Source organism: Cryptomeria japonica, chromosome 6 (assembly GCF_030272615.1).
Source record: "Cryptomeria japonica chromosome 6, Sugi_1.0, whole genome shotgun sequence".
NCBI classification, from domain to species: Eukaryota; Viridiplantae; Streptophyta; class Pinopsida; order Cupressales; family Cupressaceae; genus Cryptomeria; species Cryptomeria japonica.
In genome coordinates this window covers 363263198-363281361 of record NC_081410.1, presented here as the reverse complement: position 1 = coordinate 363281361, position 18164 = coordinate 363263198, and the positions used below count along the sequence as shown (strand labels likewise).

At 33.8% G+C, this 18164-nt stretch overlaps 1 pseudogene; it reads right to left on the bottom strand.

The window, feature by feature from the left end:
* Nucleotides 1-5726: 5726 nt before the first annotated feature.
* On the bottom strand, nucleotides 5727-17900 carry LOC131072460 (wax ester synthase/diacylglycerol acyltransferase 7-like; annotated as a pseudogene).
* Between the last annotated feature and the right edge of the window lie 264 nt (nucleotides 17901-18164).

The window sequence follows — 18164 nt, the reverse complement described above, 5'->3', positions numbered from 1 at the left end:
ATTGAGCAATCTTAACAAGGGTTAGGATTGAAAGTTGGGGATCCAATTTTCTTCCTTAATTGCATCTTCAAAATATATGGGATCTTGAGCAAATAAAGAAAAGTTTGATTGCAAATCTCTCCTATCACTTTGATCATAAATTTCTTGCAAACTTCTAGTCTTCTTGCTTCTAAGATTTGGTCTCAATGATGCAAGTGTAGGATTTGAGTCATTACTTAGTTGTGCACTCGATGATTCACCTTGTTCAACTTCCCTTTGTGAGTTATCTCCTTGTGGACTTCTTGGTGGAGTTCCTCCTTATTCACTTGATTGATCTCCATTGTTTCCTTGATCTTTTTCTTCTTGTTCATCATATGGTATTGCCCCTGAACCTGCAATTATCTTGTCTATACTTCCATCAAGCCAATATTCTTCTTCTTTGAATACAACATCTCTACTTACAATGACTTTCTTGGTTATAAGGTTAAACAACTTCTATGCCTTAGATTGTTCATCATAGCCAATAAAAATGCATTTTTCACTCTTATCATCCAACTTACTTATTTTTTCTTTAGGCACATGTGCATATGTAATACAACCAAATACTATAAAATGAGAAAGACCATGATACTCATTAGGTAGATTTTTGCCTTTCAGCATGCTCCTTGCCATCTCCATTATGTTCAATTCTTTCTTTCTACAACACCATTATGTCGAGGTGTATAACTTGTAGTGAACTGCTTCTTTATTCCATGATACCTACAATAATCCAAAAACTCAATCATTTTATATTCTCCTCCTCTATCTAATCTCAATACCTTGATGGATAATCCATGTTGTTTCTCAACCAATACCTTGAACTCCTTGAACATTCCAAGTGTCTTAGATTTATATTTGAGAAAATAAACCCATGTTTTTCCACTAAAATCATCAATTAATATAAGAAAATAAATGCCTCCTCCTAATGATGGTGTTTGCATTGGACAACATAAATGTGTATGCACAATTTCTAAAGGTGCCCATGCTCTATATGAAATTCCTTTTAGAAAAATTTCTCTATGTTGCCTAGCCAAAATATAAATTTCACATGATCTCATTGGTGCTTGAATGGGGGGTAAACCTCTTACCATATAATTCTTTGCAATAAACAAAATCCTTTGAAATTTAGATGACCATACCTCAAGTTCCATACCCATGCTCGATCTTAATTCGATGCCTTCAAACTTTCTCCAATCTCCTCCATCATTTCACTTTTCATGTGAAGTAGGAGGGGCAAAGCATGGAGTTGTGTCACACTTTGGGCCAATTGAGGGTAGTTCGGTCAGACTACCCCCAGGCCGTGTGGCACCATGTGGCGCTTGTGTGGCACCAAAATGGCATCGGGAGTCCAGCTAGACTCAGTTCGGCTAGTCTCCCCTTCGTTCAAATGCTTCCATTAAAAAAAAATCAATTTTTTTTAAAATGTTATAACTAAGGTTAGTCCGGCCGAACTAGCCTATGTGTCATTTGATGTGGCTTTAAAAAATGGTGAAAACTCTGTATTTCTCAAACTTCTCACTTTTGCTCAATTTTTCTTCAAGCAGAATATTTTTTAAAAAAAATCTAAAAATACCCTTTTGTAGAGCTCGAAGTCATGAATCCGGTCATATAATTTTTTCACTATTTTGATAATTTTTAATATCTTTTATTCATTAAACATTGCGAGTATCTTTTTAATGTTAAAAAAGAGGCTGATTAGAAATTAAAAAATTATTTTATGGTAGATGAGAGAATCTTCTCGAAAATGTTTTTTTTTTTTGGATAATGATAAATTTAGTAGTCAAAAGGTGACACCAAACGAAAACTGTCAAATTTAGCTATATTGGACTTCAAAATATTATAACGAGAAAAATATACATCAAAATTTAATTAATTTTTTTAACACTGCATAAATATGTTTTCTATTTGGAAAAAAATTCCAAAAAAATTAAGTCCATTTTCATTTTTTTTGGTGGCACTGACTAGAACCCTTGATTTTCAGCAATGAAAAATTTGTCTTTGAATTGATAAAAAAAATATCTTTTTTTTTCCAAATTTTTTTAAAAAATAATAGACATAAATTTCATTAATAATTCTACATTTGATCAGTTTACATCATTTCAAAATTCAATTTAGAAATGTCACTTTTATGGGGTCGAAGTTAAACAATTTTAGTTTTGTTGGCCGGTGCCTTTATAAAAGTGTGACACCGGTTTGTGCTTTTACCTAGGAACATTCTGTTATTTGTCATTTCAACCTTTACAATCACCATGTTACTTGGAGAAATATCAAATATAGTGCAAACATTATTCTCAAAAGTAACTCTATAACCCTTTTCAATAAGTTGTCCCACACTTATGAGATTATGCTTCAAACTAGGTACAAAATAAACATCAGGAATAATCTTCTTACCAAGCTTTGTTATCACATTAATGGCACCTTTGCCCATGACTTCAACAATATTATCATTACCCAATTTTATTTCTGATTTGATTGAAGTCTCCAAATTCTCAAGTAAATCTTTATTTCTAGTCATGTGATTACTACACCCATTATCTAGAAACCAAATATTACTTGAACTTTCTTGAGCTACATGACATGTAATGAACAAAGACTTTGAACTACTCTCAGAAAAAAAATGTATTTTACTTTCCCATATCTTCTTTTTTCTTTTGGCAATCATTTACAAAGTGACCATACTTCTTGTAGTAATAACATCGAATATTTGATTTATCATACCTTTGTGATGCCTAATCATTATTGCATCATCTTGAGCTGAAATTTTTATTTATCCTTCCACCTGGATCTGGACTCTTTCTTTCTTCTCTTTGTAATTTTTTTCTTCCTTTTCCTCTGAATCTTGGATTTCCTCTTCCTCTTCCTCTACCAAATGTCATTTGTGTTTTGAATGCATTTTCCAATGAGGTATTCTCATTCATGTTCAATTTGTCTTCATAATGTTTTAAAGAACCAACCAATTCATCCATGGAATATGTAGTCAAATCCTTAGATTCCTCAATTACCACTACAATAGCATCAAATTTTCTAGGTAAACTTATTTAAACCTTTTCTACAACCTTTTGACATGTTAGCTCATCACCATTCTGCCTTATTTGATTAACCAAATCCGTAACACAATATGAAAATTGGTCTACTGATTCAAAATCTTTCATTTGCAAATTTTCAAATTCTCTTCTAAGTGCTACAAGTAGTTTGACAATTTTTACCTTACTAGTACCTTGATATGTAGTCTCTAAGATGTCCCATGCTTGCTTGGTTGTAGTGGTTGGCTTAATCCTTCCAACAACTAAATCATCCAATGTTTGTCCAATGATTTGTAAAGCCCTTCTATTATTTTGCCTATTTTCATCAAGCTTTTTCTTATCATCTGAACTCAAGGTAGACTCATCTTGTATTTCAGTATAACCATTTATGACTATGTTTGATAACTCATGAGTCAAATTTCAACTTCATTTTAAAAGCCCAATTGTCATAATTCTTGCCCAAAAATATTGGAATAAGAGGTTGAAAATTACCAAATGCCATAGCTTCAATAATCTACTATGAATGCCTTCTTTCCTTAAACAACTTCACAAATTTGTCTTTTAATAGGTGTAGTTGTGTTCTTCCTGCAAACCATTTTTTTTGGATTTGATCACTTTCAATTTGCGAACCATTTATACTAGGTGGAAATTCTTTAGACGATCCTTGTAAACAACAATCTCTCCTTCATCTCCCACGATCTGTATCTTCTGGAGGTTCTAATACCAATTAATTTCAATAATCTCTGCGAACCTTCTATTGTCTTTGACTAGCATAATATCAACATCAATGTTTTCCCTACCATGAGATATCCTTCATTCCTTTGATCAACGATTTCTTGTTGATAGCAATCTCCATTTGTTCTAGTGACTGTGTCTTTATTGGTTCTATTTTCCAGTCACTGATAGCATCAAACCATAGTAGTTGAATATTCTCCTTCTCTGGCAATGGAAATAACAACAAACTTCTCTGACAACGATCTATTTTTCTTTACTATCTGCGATTTTTGACTTTCAATAATATCAATGGTTACTTTGATTGCTTTGTGATCTCTTAATGTCTGCCACAAATGGTGACAAGTAATTTCCTTCTCAACCTGAGGCTTTGACACCACTTTGATGTGGATAGAGGAAAAATACTGGAGAACCAATGTACTATGGCACAATCAAATTTAGACTTTTTATTACTTGCACAAAAATGGTTTAAATCAACCTCTTTTATAGAGGACTTAGCATATTTTTAAAAACTTCTAACATAACTGACATAAAAAATAAAAATAAAATTACAATAACACATCATAGGAATATGAATGTTCTAGAATATTGTATAAATTACACGGTTTCCTAAGTACAAGGTAATTCCATATTGCTCTAACCCATATGTAGACCCATATACAGATTGTTGGCATTGTGGATTATAAAAGTGTTGGACATTACTATTGCTAGGATATGTTGTTGTCATTGATGTCAACATACTCCTTCAGAGATTACAGATTGGTTTATTGGGATTATGGTTTGGTGTATGGATAATATTTAGTATCATTATATTTTTTGTACCATTGATGATCCGGGAAGCTTGATTGATCATATCATATGATCCGGTTTTGCAGTTTGTTTTTCTGATCAGTGCTTTGCAGAGTTCAGTATTTCCTCTGGTATATTCCGGTGTGATAAGATCTTGAGCTGATATTTTGAGAGATTGTTTGGGATGGTCTTGTGTATTTTCATTTTAGATGGTTCATGTTTAGTGCTTCGCAAATTATCTTTCTTTGTGACAATTGTTGTTGTTTGGGTGTTCTTGAGTTTCAGATGTTGATCAATGAAGATTTAATAAGTAGTGTTGCCGCAGTTGTTGCAAATGATTCTAATGTTATTGTTGGTGTTTCTTAATTGTGTTCTATTTGTCCCGACAATCCGCATTGATCGTTGTGCGAGTTCTTGGTGATTTTGCTGAACTGGTGATGCTCTTCATGTTATGCAGTTTTCATGGTGGTATAGCATGTTGTCGTTGATCTTGCCATGATTTTTGGTGGTGTTTCATGTTTGGAGATTTGATTTAGGACTATTTTATATCATGTAAATTTTTATATTGGTCTGGTGGTCAATTTTTGTATCGTGTGATGTAATTGTAAGTTGCGGGTTTAGTCGACCTTGTTGTCAAGGTTGATGAATTGTATAAATAGGTGATATAGTCATGTAAATTAGGTGTCAAGGTTGTGTCTGTATTATCAGAGAGTGGTGTATGTGCAATCAAGTGATCCATCCTTCGACATTGTGATTGAGCAGAGTTTGGTGTTGTAGAGTAGACAATTGTGCTTAACCGGAACTGTCATCGGGCATTTGAAGATGCTATTATTGCAATTCATTTCTTCCAGATTATAGTCCAAATCTTGTTGTAAGTCAGTGAGACTTCCCTGAGGGTTGTATCCTTCTGGGTCATTATCTTTTGAGTAGTGAGCTCTAAGAAGTGTGCTTGAATGCATGTGCATTCCCCATTGTAATATTTTCACATACTACTGCAGAGTATCATCTTATTGTGGGTAGGTTCCCACCTTGGTTTTTCCCTTAATCGGGTTTTCCACGTCAAAATCTTGGTGTTGTGTGTCGTGCTATTTATCTGCTTATCTTTGTTGTCGCTATAGTTTTTCAGATCTATTTTTGTGATTAAGTTTGTTGATCCGTCGAAAACTATTTCACCCCCCCTCTCAGTTTTCCCTCATTGTTGTTGCCAAGAAAAATATCCTTTTCCTTTCCCTTTCCCTTTCCTTTATGAAAATGAGTAATTTGCAAGAAATGTTGAAAAACGCAGAATATTACTCCCATGATCACATCTCTCACCATCTGCAATTTAAGCATGTTAGCAAAATAAGTCTGATATGATGAGCAAGTTAGAAAATATAAATATAAAATGAGACTAAGATTAAAAAATTTACTCTTTCGATGGAATTCTTTATCTTTCTAACATTTTCCATTGGAAAGATGACATGGGTCATAGCTTTAGGCACCATCTCCACCCTGAGAGGCCCTCGAATGGCTAGCTTTCTATTGTCTATCCAATTTATCCTCAGTAAGTTGTCAATGAGATCATAAACTATGTACCACAATACAAGAACAAGCACACATGGCCTTTGCAACATGTAATACATAAACTTGGTCGAAACCCATGAATTATATGGTGGACTAGCTTTGTGAGGTACAAATTTGGAAGAAGGAAAGGTGAGGGGAAGATTGGGCTTGCTCACTCTGGTGACATAGCAAAAAACTAAGGACATGAGAGAAGTCCCATCACCCAATTAATGGTGCATGTTTATAATCAATGTGGCTCTCGCCTTGCTTGTATTGTAGTTGAGAAAGTGGAACTCCCACAAGGGTCTATTCTTAGGAAGAGGAGTAAGATGTATGTTACAAATATAATCATTCACAAACTCATCATATTCAGTCTTCCCTGGAGGAAACTCTTGAACAATTACATGATCATCAAAGTTCACTTCAGTTTGCACCCATTGTAGTGCTCCATACATGTCCTCACTTTGCCATCAAACAAGAACGATATCATGGACTCAAGAAATTCCATGCATATTTCATAAGTATTAATTTACAAGATTTTTTTTATATTTAACATCATTTAAATCATATAGAACTTCTGAACTCTAGAACACCATTACAAACTTTCCTTTCATTTCATTCTAGTACTATTTCCACAATATCAATTATAATGAATGTTTAAATAAATCTCATCAATTTCTATAGGATTAAATTTTTCATAAAATCATCTTGTCTAGAACAATTCACTAATACATTTGGCCTAAAATTCTGATGAAGGTTTCCGATGGAGAAGGTATATTGTGAATAAATTTGATTTTTTTTTTTAAATTGCCCGCATTCATCTAAATTCCGATGCGGCCTCTTCCCATTCTCATGTTGTCGCCCCAGCAGCGTACTCCCGCCTAGAGTAAGCATACTCCAGGTTTTGGATGAGGCACGTGAACCGTTTTGACCAATTAATGTCAGCTCCAAGCATTCTCGGCTCATGAAATAGGGTTTGCAAAAATGGGAGCAATGTCAGCTCATGGAATAGGGCATGATCCCGGGGGCTAAAGACCAATAGGCTTCATTCCCCTTTCATTCATTAGTATCGATCACCCATCTATTTTGTACCTGTAGATAGTGATGTTTCTGATTCTCCATTGGCATGGGCACAGGTGTAAAGCTCTGTCAACATCCCCCAGCCTGTGTGAAAATGGGAGCTTTGAAATGGCATGCCGACTATTTGACAGACTACCTCACAGAAATTGGAAGTTTTGGAACGAGGTATGAACATCTATCATAGGTGTAGACACCTAAAATTGTCATGTCTAATTAAATAAATATCTTTATTTATTTAATTACTTTAGCCTAATTCTTCTATTAATTAAACAAATCTTTATTTATTTAATTAATTCATTTATCCTCTTCTAGCCTTATTTTTCATTTAAATAAATAAATTTATTTATTTAAATTATCATTTTTCCTAAATTAAATAAATATCTTATTTATTTAATTAATCCCACTTCCTCTATTAATTAAATAAATCTTTATTTATTTAATTAATTCATTAACCTTTTCTACCCATGACACATGCCATTCATCTCTTAATTCATACACTACCTACCCTCTCATTATTTTATTATTTCTTTTACCTATCGTTTAATCATAGCCGACCATTTATCTTTTACACCTCTCAATCTTATCCCTCCATTTCTTATAGTGTCTTCTATATAAGGAGATGCTTCCTTCATTATCAACCCTAATCAATCTATGCACCCCGCTTACGACTCAACTACACTATGCTTTTGAACTTTCATATGCGATCCTACTTGCAACCACACTTTCGTTCTTTGTTGAGCTCTTGTGCACATAAAATCTGAGAGCAAATATATCAAGCAAGAAGAATGGAGATTCAAACCCTATTGGACATGTGATGGTATAATATTTGTGATTTCATTTGATTTGTATTGTTTTAGGTAATCTTCATATGTTATGGTGGATCTTTGTTGTTGTTAGGCTAGCGTTTTGTGGTTGAATTCATTTAGTCTTTCAATACTGTTGTTATCCATTTTCACCATATACAATAGGATAAATAATAGAGGAATTTTGTCACATGTTGTAATTGCAATTGCCAGGGTACATGTTTTAAAGATGTTTTATATCATAGAATCAATATTCCAATGGCTATTTATTTTTTAAAATTTGGATATTGCATTCCCAACTGATGTCTATTTTTATGAAACTATTGCTTTAGGCATGCAAAAAAAGCCCGAAAAAACTACACAAGGCTTAAACCATTATTCATATCCCGTAGAAAATCTCTTCATTACCCAAAAAACCTATTCATACTTGAAAATATTATTCACACCTAAAACATTGTCCATGCCTAAGACATTAATCATAACATCAAATAATATTCATAGTGTAAATAAACACTATTCATGTTTAAACTATTGTTCATAGATTCATTTAACCTCAAAAATTACTCTAGAAGCTCTTGAGTCCAAATTTATTGTTCTCTATACGAATTATGGGGTTTGAAATCTATTTAGTATGACTGTGTAATATCCCTTGTCCAATGATGATTGAAAAACAAGGAATATTCGCTGTCAAATCTGCAAGAGTCCTCAAAAAATGGGCGTATGATGATGCAACCTAAAATTCCTCTTATTTCATATCTAAATCAAACAAATGCCTCATTGACAATCATAAATACATGTTATAGGTAGCTAATGTAAAATTACATGGATTGTCACAATAATGTATCAAAATTAGACTTCACTAGATTATTGGCATTTCGTCAAACATCTCATGCAACCTCTGAAAACATATTACAGCTACAAGCCCATTCAAATATTATTATAAACTAGTTCCAATGCAATCATAGGATCTTTACATAGGCTGAATACCAAGAGATATGCTATTGATTTTTTGAAGACATTAGACAGTCACTAACTGAAGCATATATCTCAAAATTACAATAAAAGAAGAGGTTTGAAGAACTTGATTAAGCTATGCCCATTTTTGGCGATGTAAACACCAACATTACTCATCCAAAATAAAGCCATGTTAGAGTTATGATCTTCAATACTTTCTCTTAGACAAGAGATAAAATTAAAAAACCACATGATTACTACAATAAAAAATTAAAAAACCACATGATTACTACAATAAATTTATTTTCTTATTAAAAATATAAATAATTACATTAGATATATATTCCACATAAAGAAAAGAAATGATGAAAATCATTTGTGTCTTAAATAATGAGATCAACAACTAAAAATGGGAAAATAATATCCTAATTATGACTCCCTAATTAGTATAAGACACTATTTCCAATATTATACTAAGGATAAATATTCAAAAAGTATAATAATTACACTAATACATATATCACTCTCATGCTTTAATTTGATATAAGGTCCCTCTATCCAAATATTAAGTCTCAAGGGAGTTGTATGTGTCAATTATTCAAGCTTCTTCTAAATCTATTCCAACCTCTTCTTCCAACACATGTCTTACACATGTCTTGATGATGGTTGAGGATCTTTAAACTTTGAAAATATGAATGAACAGACTCCTCTAGACATGATTTAAATACCACATTTAATTATACACATGGATGTAATGGACATGATTTAGGATGTGTGCAATGAAGTGTGGAGGTTCATGAGAAATATACATTACATTTTTCTGAAGAAGATTTAGGTTTCTATCCTCCTCATTTGTTGACATCCCCTTCCCCATTGTCTAATATATCTATGAATTTTCCAACAACTTTTAATCACAACAAGAGATGAATTTGTATGAGTTTCTTAAAGCCAACTTTATTACTCCCCGCTTGAAAAATTGAAGAAAAAAACATAAACAAAATTAGGACGATCCTTTTTCCAAGCATCATCAACTATTCCACTAATGAATGTCATGATTTGGAGATTCAAATTCAATAACTTATTGTAGTTCTAGTAACATTTAAATAATAGGTGACAATGAGTTATACACTCATCATATCCCTTCTAAATGACATTTATAACCTATTATGTTTTTATCTTGCTATATGACATTGAAAGCTTAATTACCTATTAGGGGCTCATTGTCATTCATGGTACTATGATTTCATGTGCAATCATACTTGGGAGGCAGCGTAATAGCCTAGTTCTTCTTGTCCCTACATTTTGGAGCAAGAATAATAGTTGTCAATTGTTCCTGTTTTTTAAGGATCCACTTTACCTTTGTTGATTTTTATCTTTTATAACTTGATATCCTTTCTTGCATAGAATTGTCCTCAATCCAAATTATCTCCTTGCTTGGACGTGTGTGTTCCTTGATTAGGACCTCTTTCATTTTTTTGTAGGCAAATAAACAAAGACATCGACCTCTCCTCTCTACTTATACACAAAATGGCTAATTGAAAGCACTTCATATACACACAATGTCTCCTTGCATTGATCGAGCCTCAAAAATGTGACACCCTTGTTCAACAAGGGTTGATACTCTACAACACGATGCCTATCATTTATGAGCTCAAGGTGGTTTCTTTCATGCTCAATAAAAATATGATCAAAACTTTTTGTAGTTTTGCCACCATCATAATATCATTTCGCTATTGTTAACATCATACATCCTCATGCTACACTAGCAATTCATTAGGCTCTTGAATTTATTCAATCTTTATATGTTAGTGACCACCTTTAACTTATGAACCTTCAAATAAATCATCATAATGACCCCTTCACTATCTTGTGTTAAATGAAAACCTTCAACTGGATTGCATTGTATAAGAAATTGGTGTGGATCTTTCATTCTTTCCTTGATTTGCCATTTTTTATTGTTCCACCCTACAATTTTGTATTTGAGGTATGTAAAATAGTTGCTCTATGGAGTTTTTTTTTATCTCTCTGCATTCTTTTGGTTGCCTTCATTTAAATTATGTAATGTTTCCATGATTTCAAAAAATAAAGATTTTAGGAACAAGGTTTGATATGCATATATTTCATATATACCAGCACAACAATTGAATGTTGGGGGTGTTATGGATATTTTAATATAGACATTTAAAATATAGAAATCCTTTTTATAAAATCTTAGAACTGATTCCAACACCAAGAAGTAGGGTTATTTTAGAGATTTTGGAAGTAACTACACATCAAATTTTGGGTGCCTTTGAAAAGAAAGTGGTATGATAAAATATTTGGGCATAAAATAGATGAAATGCACTCCATTCTACTGATGCACAATATTTTGGTCGATGATATTTTTAAAATAGTAAAGGAAGGTGTATGGAACAACCAAATTCTTATCATTATAAACAATGAATATTTTAAGATCCTTTTATGATGTGTAAGTTGAGAATATTTTATGAAAGGTCCCTAAATGAATACACTTTAAATTGATTTTAGCAATGACTATCGGATGTAGATAAAATGAATGCTTTTTGGATTAGGATGGTACACAGAATCTACTATCAAAAGGTTGTCAAAAATTCTTGGGACTAGGAGGTGTGAACTGACCTACTCTTCTGCTTGTCATGCCATCAAAATTTGAGTTTGATTGTCATCATTTACTTTGCCAAATTCTTCACACGTAACTCCTGAATCAATTTCATACACACAAAATGACGAAAATAGGTTTGTTGATGGGGGCTTTCCTAGGTCAAATAGGTTTGAATATACCTTGAAGTGTGCAATATGGAAGGTTTGTATTCTTAATCTCCTGTCCATTTCTTAATTTAAAAGATGATATCTTTATTAAATATCTCCTCTATTTTTGGAGGTAGACATCTTTAGGAAAAGATCTCTTCCTCCCTCTTTAAAATGATCTCTTTACACTTGTTGAAAAATATCTCTTTTACAACTATCTCTTCCTTTCTTATAGCAATGAGGCATGTACAAGGATCTTTCTTCCTAGCTTGGAATGCATGTATGTTTATTAAGGGTATCTTCTTGGTGTTGAAGGTGCTTATCCTTGATCGCTATCTACCTTAAGATATCAACCTAGAGGTATGTTGACATCTTAAGGGGAGGCATATGAGCTCTCCCTTTTTCTTGTGTTAATTCATTTATGTTATATCCTCAAACTAGAAGTGTTGTGTTACATAGCGCCCCCTAGGGCATGGTTATTATTTTTTAGAGATTCATTACTTGGAATAGCATGGATTAATGCTAGTATGATCATTTTTGTTGTTTACACCTTTGCAAGTGTTGTTTATTATTGTTGTTTGTGTTTTGTGTCACTACAACAACCATTTTGTAGTAGAGTTTTTGGATTGCCTTTCGAACAAATGGTTTTGTTTGTTAATCTTCTCTATCATGGATCACCTAGCATAACATAATTTGCTAGCCAATGAAATCCATGATGTAGCATGAATCACCCAACATTACACAACTTGTTAGCTAGTAGTATTCACATTTCTTCTATTTTATCTTATCATATGACTAATAGTAGGTATCGCCTTAGTAGACCTAGAAGTCATATCTCTTCTCCTATGACATAGTGTTCAAGTAGAATTGTTGGGACTAGGAGGTGCGGATCAACCAGATCCTCCACCTGTCGGATGTAGACAAAATGAATGCTTTTTGGATTAGGATGGTACACAAAATCTACTATCAAAAGGTTGTCAAAAATTCTTGGTACTAGGAGGTGTGAACTGGCATACTCTTCTACTTTTCATGCCATCAATATTTGAGTTTGATTGTCATCATTTACTTTGCCAAATTCTTCACCCGTAACTCCTAAATCAATTTCCTACACACAAAATAATGAAAATAGGTTTGTTGATGGGGGCTTTCCTAGGTCAAACCTCGGGTTGTGAATTAACCTTGAAGTATAATGTTTTCCTTTTGAGGGAAAGGATAGATCTAATCTAAAAATGCTTAAAATTGAACATGATACCTTGATGAATCTTTCTTGAATCCTCACACAATGTTTTAGGATGTCATGTAGACTGTTGATCATGAATGTTGTGCTTTAACTTGAATTCTCCTTCAATGCTTGATGAATGCTTGATTGCTTGTTCACTTGGAATTGAATTGATTTTATAATTAAGAGATCACTTGAATTGTAGGTAGACCCCTTCAAATGACAAGGTAAGATTCCTTTTATACCTAATCATACATAAAGTGTTTGATTTTTTTCTCACACATGAGGCAAGAAATGAGGGGTCATATTTTGGGTCCCAATCACGAGTACTAGGGCACCTAAGGCATCCTAGTCTTATCAATGAGGACTTAAAATTGAACAGAGGTTGAGGAAGGAGTTGAAAATGTAGATTTCAAGACGCTGTGAGTAGAATCAAAGGGGGCACAAAGCAAAACATGCCTAGGGGATATTTAGGATGGGACATGCTAAAGTGGGCATCAATGTCTCAAGATCAAATGGACCTTAAGTGATTGTCTCCCTTGCATATGATTTGTTTGGGTGATAAACTTCACCATTGTACTCATAATAATTTTATTAAGTCTCAAATATAGGGCTCATAACTTATTAATGATGCAGTGAAAGTCCTTCATGAAGGACTTATAGAAGCATTTTTGGATGAGACTTTGTCAAGTGTAGAGAAAATACAATTGATGCTTAATGGATTTAAGGAACAGGATTTCAAATTGGAAGCCAAAGTTTTTAAGGATGTAGAGAAGAAGGTGGAAGAGAAAAGACTAGAAGTTGTGGTGATTAGATGTGCAACAACACATATCCAACTACAAGAAAGCATAATTTTTTTAATAGAAAAGTGTAAAGGATGTAGTGGCGGCATACATGTTTTAAAGGCAATGGCCTAAATATACTAAGGATATTAAGGGTCACATAGATATTATAGCATCACAAATTATACAACTATCCAATACTATAGACATGAAGAATGATGCAGAAGGAAATGAAAGGCTTCAAATAGAAAACTTGTATATGCAACTAAATCCATTGACTAATCAGAAGAAAAAAATTAAGAAACGGTTTGATCATATGAGAGATGTTGTAGACTTCCAACTCACCAGCATGGTGAGACTATTTGAAGACTCTTAGAATCTTGATTTGGTGGTGAAGGTTTCAGATAACTGTAGGGAGGTAGAGGATATCCTTTTGAATATTTAAAGTCAATACAATATTTTGGCCTCTACGTAAGAAGATTGGAAGACCTCTTGGTATCAACTCAAGTTCATTCGCAAGGGCATCATGCCCCCTTCCATGCAAGCTAATTTGTTCTTGCAGGTAAGAATTTTTTGTTTTGGTTATGGTTGTGGTGTTTGTAGGGAGACATTTACAAATTTATATCTATTTTCACTATTTAATGTTTTATGGGTTTGTAATGGTAATTTAATGTTCTTTCATATTTTTGTATAGATACTTTATAATAGCCTATTATGGTGATTTGTTCTATTATGGATAATGTTGTGGGTCAGACGAATTTGTCGTTGGTGCATGAAAGCATTGCATGAGTTCTACTTTCAAAAATTACATGAAACATTTTTAATTTATTTGATTCAGTGTTATTTGAAAAAAAATTATCAATGATGTTTCCTTTCTCCAAGAATTGGATCTAGGATCTTTCTGTCAAATAATATGTAACATCCAATGACTAAATATTTTCTTTACAAATGCTTATTTTATTTAATTATCATCTAAGCGTGAATTATAATTTGTATCTGTGCTGAAGCAAAAGATACAAGCTAAAGACTCATGTGCAAGTAAATTTCATAAAAGAAAGCAGATTATCTTGAATGACATGGAAACAAGCTCATCAACTACCTAGAAGAGAGCAATTGGAGAAAAGAAGAGGAAAGTGTTAAAGGGTGATAAATACATAGAGAGTATGCAATACAAACAAACAATGTCTGGAGTGTGTGATGTGACGTCTCTAATTTATATCTAAAGGGACTAACTGGTTTTGGAATTCATGGGAAACCTATTGGGCCACGCTTGGAGGAAATCAATGTGTTCATGCAAGGGCCACCTTTTTCTATTATGAGAATGATGCTTTTGCACTGAAGGATATTTGGAAGGCAATATCCAAAATTTTCTATAGTGTGGAACCAGAGTTGGTGGATTCGAAGTACTTTTTGGCTTCCAGAAGACCAAGAGGTTATGTACACAATCTCACAATAGAAGGGCGATTTCAAGCATTACGTCTCCCCCCCATGACTATTGAGGAAGCACTTCCTCAGACAAAGGATGGCCTCCATGGGATCAAAGAAAAAAATTAAATTGCATAGACTCTAGACAATGTGGTGGTGTCCTTCGTGAAGAACTCTGCACTATAATTGAAAATTCATGAGGGAAACTGCAAGATAGTGAACAAAAATACATTCTTGAAAAGTGCGAAGAATGGAAATTAGTTTGGGTGGGGCCAGGTCAGGTGGGTCCTCTAGAGGTTGACGAGATAGAAATTGTATTAGGATTTGAAAAAGATCACACTCGTGGAACTTCATGTGTGACTGATCGATTGCACTGTTTGGGTAATGCATTCCAAATAGATACAGTTGTATACCATTTATATGTCTTGAAATCATTTTATCCTGATGGCATTAAATTAAAGTACTTTCTCTTCTATATGGTATTCATTGAGCAAAGGTTGCATTGCATTGACCTAGGATACATATTTCTGTAGATACAACACAAGTTAAATGTATCCTAGGTCGATGCAAAGCAGCCTCTACTCCAGAGATCACCAGAAAATAGAGAAAGAACTTTAATTTAATGCCATCAGGATAAAAGGCTTTCAAGAAAGATAAATGGTATGCAACTGTATCTATTTGGAATGCATTACCCAAACAATGCAATCGATCAGTCACACATAAAGTTCCACGAGTGTGATCTTTTTCAAATCCTAATATGATTTCTATCTTGTCAACCTCTAGAGGAGACACCTAACCTGGCCCCACCCAAACCAAGATCCATTCTTCACACTTTTCAAGAATGTATTTCCATTCACTATCTTACAATTTCCCTCGTGAATTTTCAATTATAGTGCAGATTTCTTCACGAAGGACACCACCACATTGTCTAGAGTCTATGCTTCAATTTTTTTATTTGATCCCATGGAGGCCAATAGTCCTTTGTCTGAGGAAGTGCTTCCTGAATAGTCATGGGGGGAGAGATAATGCTTGAAATCTCCCTTCTATTGGGAGACTATGTACATAACCTATTGGTCTTCTGGAAGCTGAAAAGTACTTCGAGTCCACCAACTCTGGTTCCACACTATAGAAATTTTCAGATATTTCCTTCCAGATATCCTTCGGTGCAAAAGCATCATTCTCATAATAGAAAAAAGGTGGTCTTTGCATGAACACATTGATTTCCTCCAAGCCTAGCCCAATAGGTTTCCCAGGAACTCCAAAACTAGTTAGTCCCTCCAAACATAAATTAGAGATGCCACATCACACACTCTAGACATTGTTTGTTTGTATTGCATACTTTCTATGTATTTATCACCCTTTAACACTTTCCTCTGCTTTTCTCCAATTGCTTTCTTCTAGACAACCGATGAGCTTGTTTCCATGTCATTCAAGATAATGCCTGCTTACTTTCTTTTATGAAATTTACTTGCACAAAAGTCTTCAGCTTGTATCTTCTTCTTTTGCATAGATATAAATTATAATTCACACTCAGATGATAATTAAATAAAATAAGCATTTTTAAAGAAAAGATTTAGTCATTGGATGTTACATATTATCTGACGGAAAGATCCTAGATAATTCTTGGAGAAATGAAACATCATTGATAACCTTTTTTTGCAAATAACATTGAATCAAATAAATTTAAAATGTTTTATGCAATTTTTAAAAGTAGAACTCGTTCAATGCCTTTATGCACCGACGACAAAGCCGTCTAACCCACAACATCTGATACCATCGGAATTCCGATGACAACTAAAGAAACATCTGACAAGGATGTTGTATATCCGACGTCACTTCCTTGTCGGACAGTCCGATGTGGAGCAAACATAGCAGCCGTCATAATTCCGACCGTAATCCATCAAAATTTTTGGCCTAGGGAGAAAATATAGCCACCGTCGGAAGAGTTAATAACATCGTTGGATTGCTGACGCAAATGGCATCGTCGGGAAGAACGACAATGATTTTTTGATGGTTCAATTGGTTGGAAGTCCGACGTGGTGTCATCGGACTTCCGACAATTAGCCGTCGGAAATTAGGCCCAAATGTACTAGTGATTTTTAACGTTTATCCCATAGGGGAAATGATCGAGTAGTTGAGCACGTTCCAATTCTTGTGAAGAAGTTGTTGATTTAATACCCCCATACTTGTTGATTTAATGTCCAATTTTTGTACAAAATTGCACCAATAGTTGTAACTTTAAAGTTGTTATTGTTGAGGATGAGTACCAATAATTGAATGAGTATACCCTTTGTTGTAAAAAGCAACCAATCATGTGATGCCACATTAGCTGCACAAGTATTGAGGCACCTTTTGCATGCCTATTGTTCTCACTTGTTTTTGGGTTGTTTTGGACAAAAAGCATGCTGATGTGGCATCATATTCGATGGTGTGTTCCTAAAACCTTAGTTATAAGCAGGGGACTTGCCAAGTAAGTTGCTATAAAAAATTGGGAGTGATTTGAAATTTCCAAGTAGGATTTTGAGAAGTGTGAAGTTAGGGTGCACAACTACTAAGTCCTCTCACCTAATCCAGAAACTCATACCATTATGAAGCAAAAATGGTGGTTGCATGGTAGAACAATGTCATTTATGGTTTTCTTGGCGCTAAGCACATCTATGGGTTTCTCTATCTCAAAAATGGCCTAGATGCATACGAAGAGAAGCGAAGTAGTGAAAGTCTAGCCAAGGGGACTCACCGCCTCGCCACCATTACCATTTACTTCCATTGATGATAGAACAAAAACACTCTAGCTCCAAGATGTTGTGCAACTATTGTGCTTATGAAATGCTGAAATAAACGCAAATATATATCCTACAGATTCCATAGATCATCTCTTACATGCGCATTAAATTTGCATCGAAAGAACAATCTGCCTACCTTACTTTATTACTAGATACCTAATTTCTAAAACTAAGAAAATGACATGCAATAATTTAATTTAAATTGGTGATTGTTTTTTAATGAAGACCTTACATTAATTTAATTATGT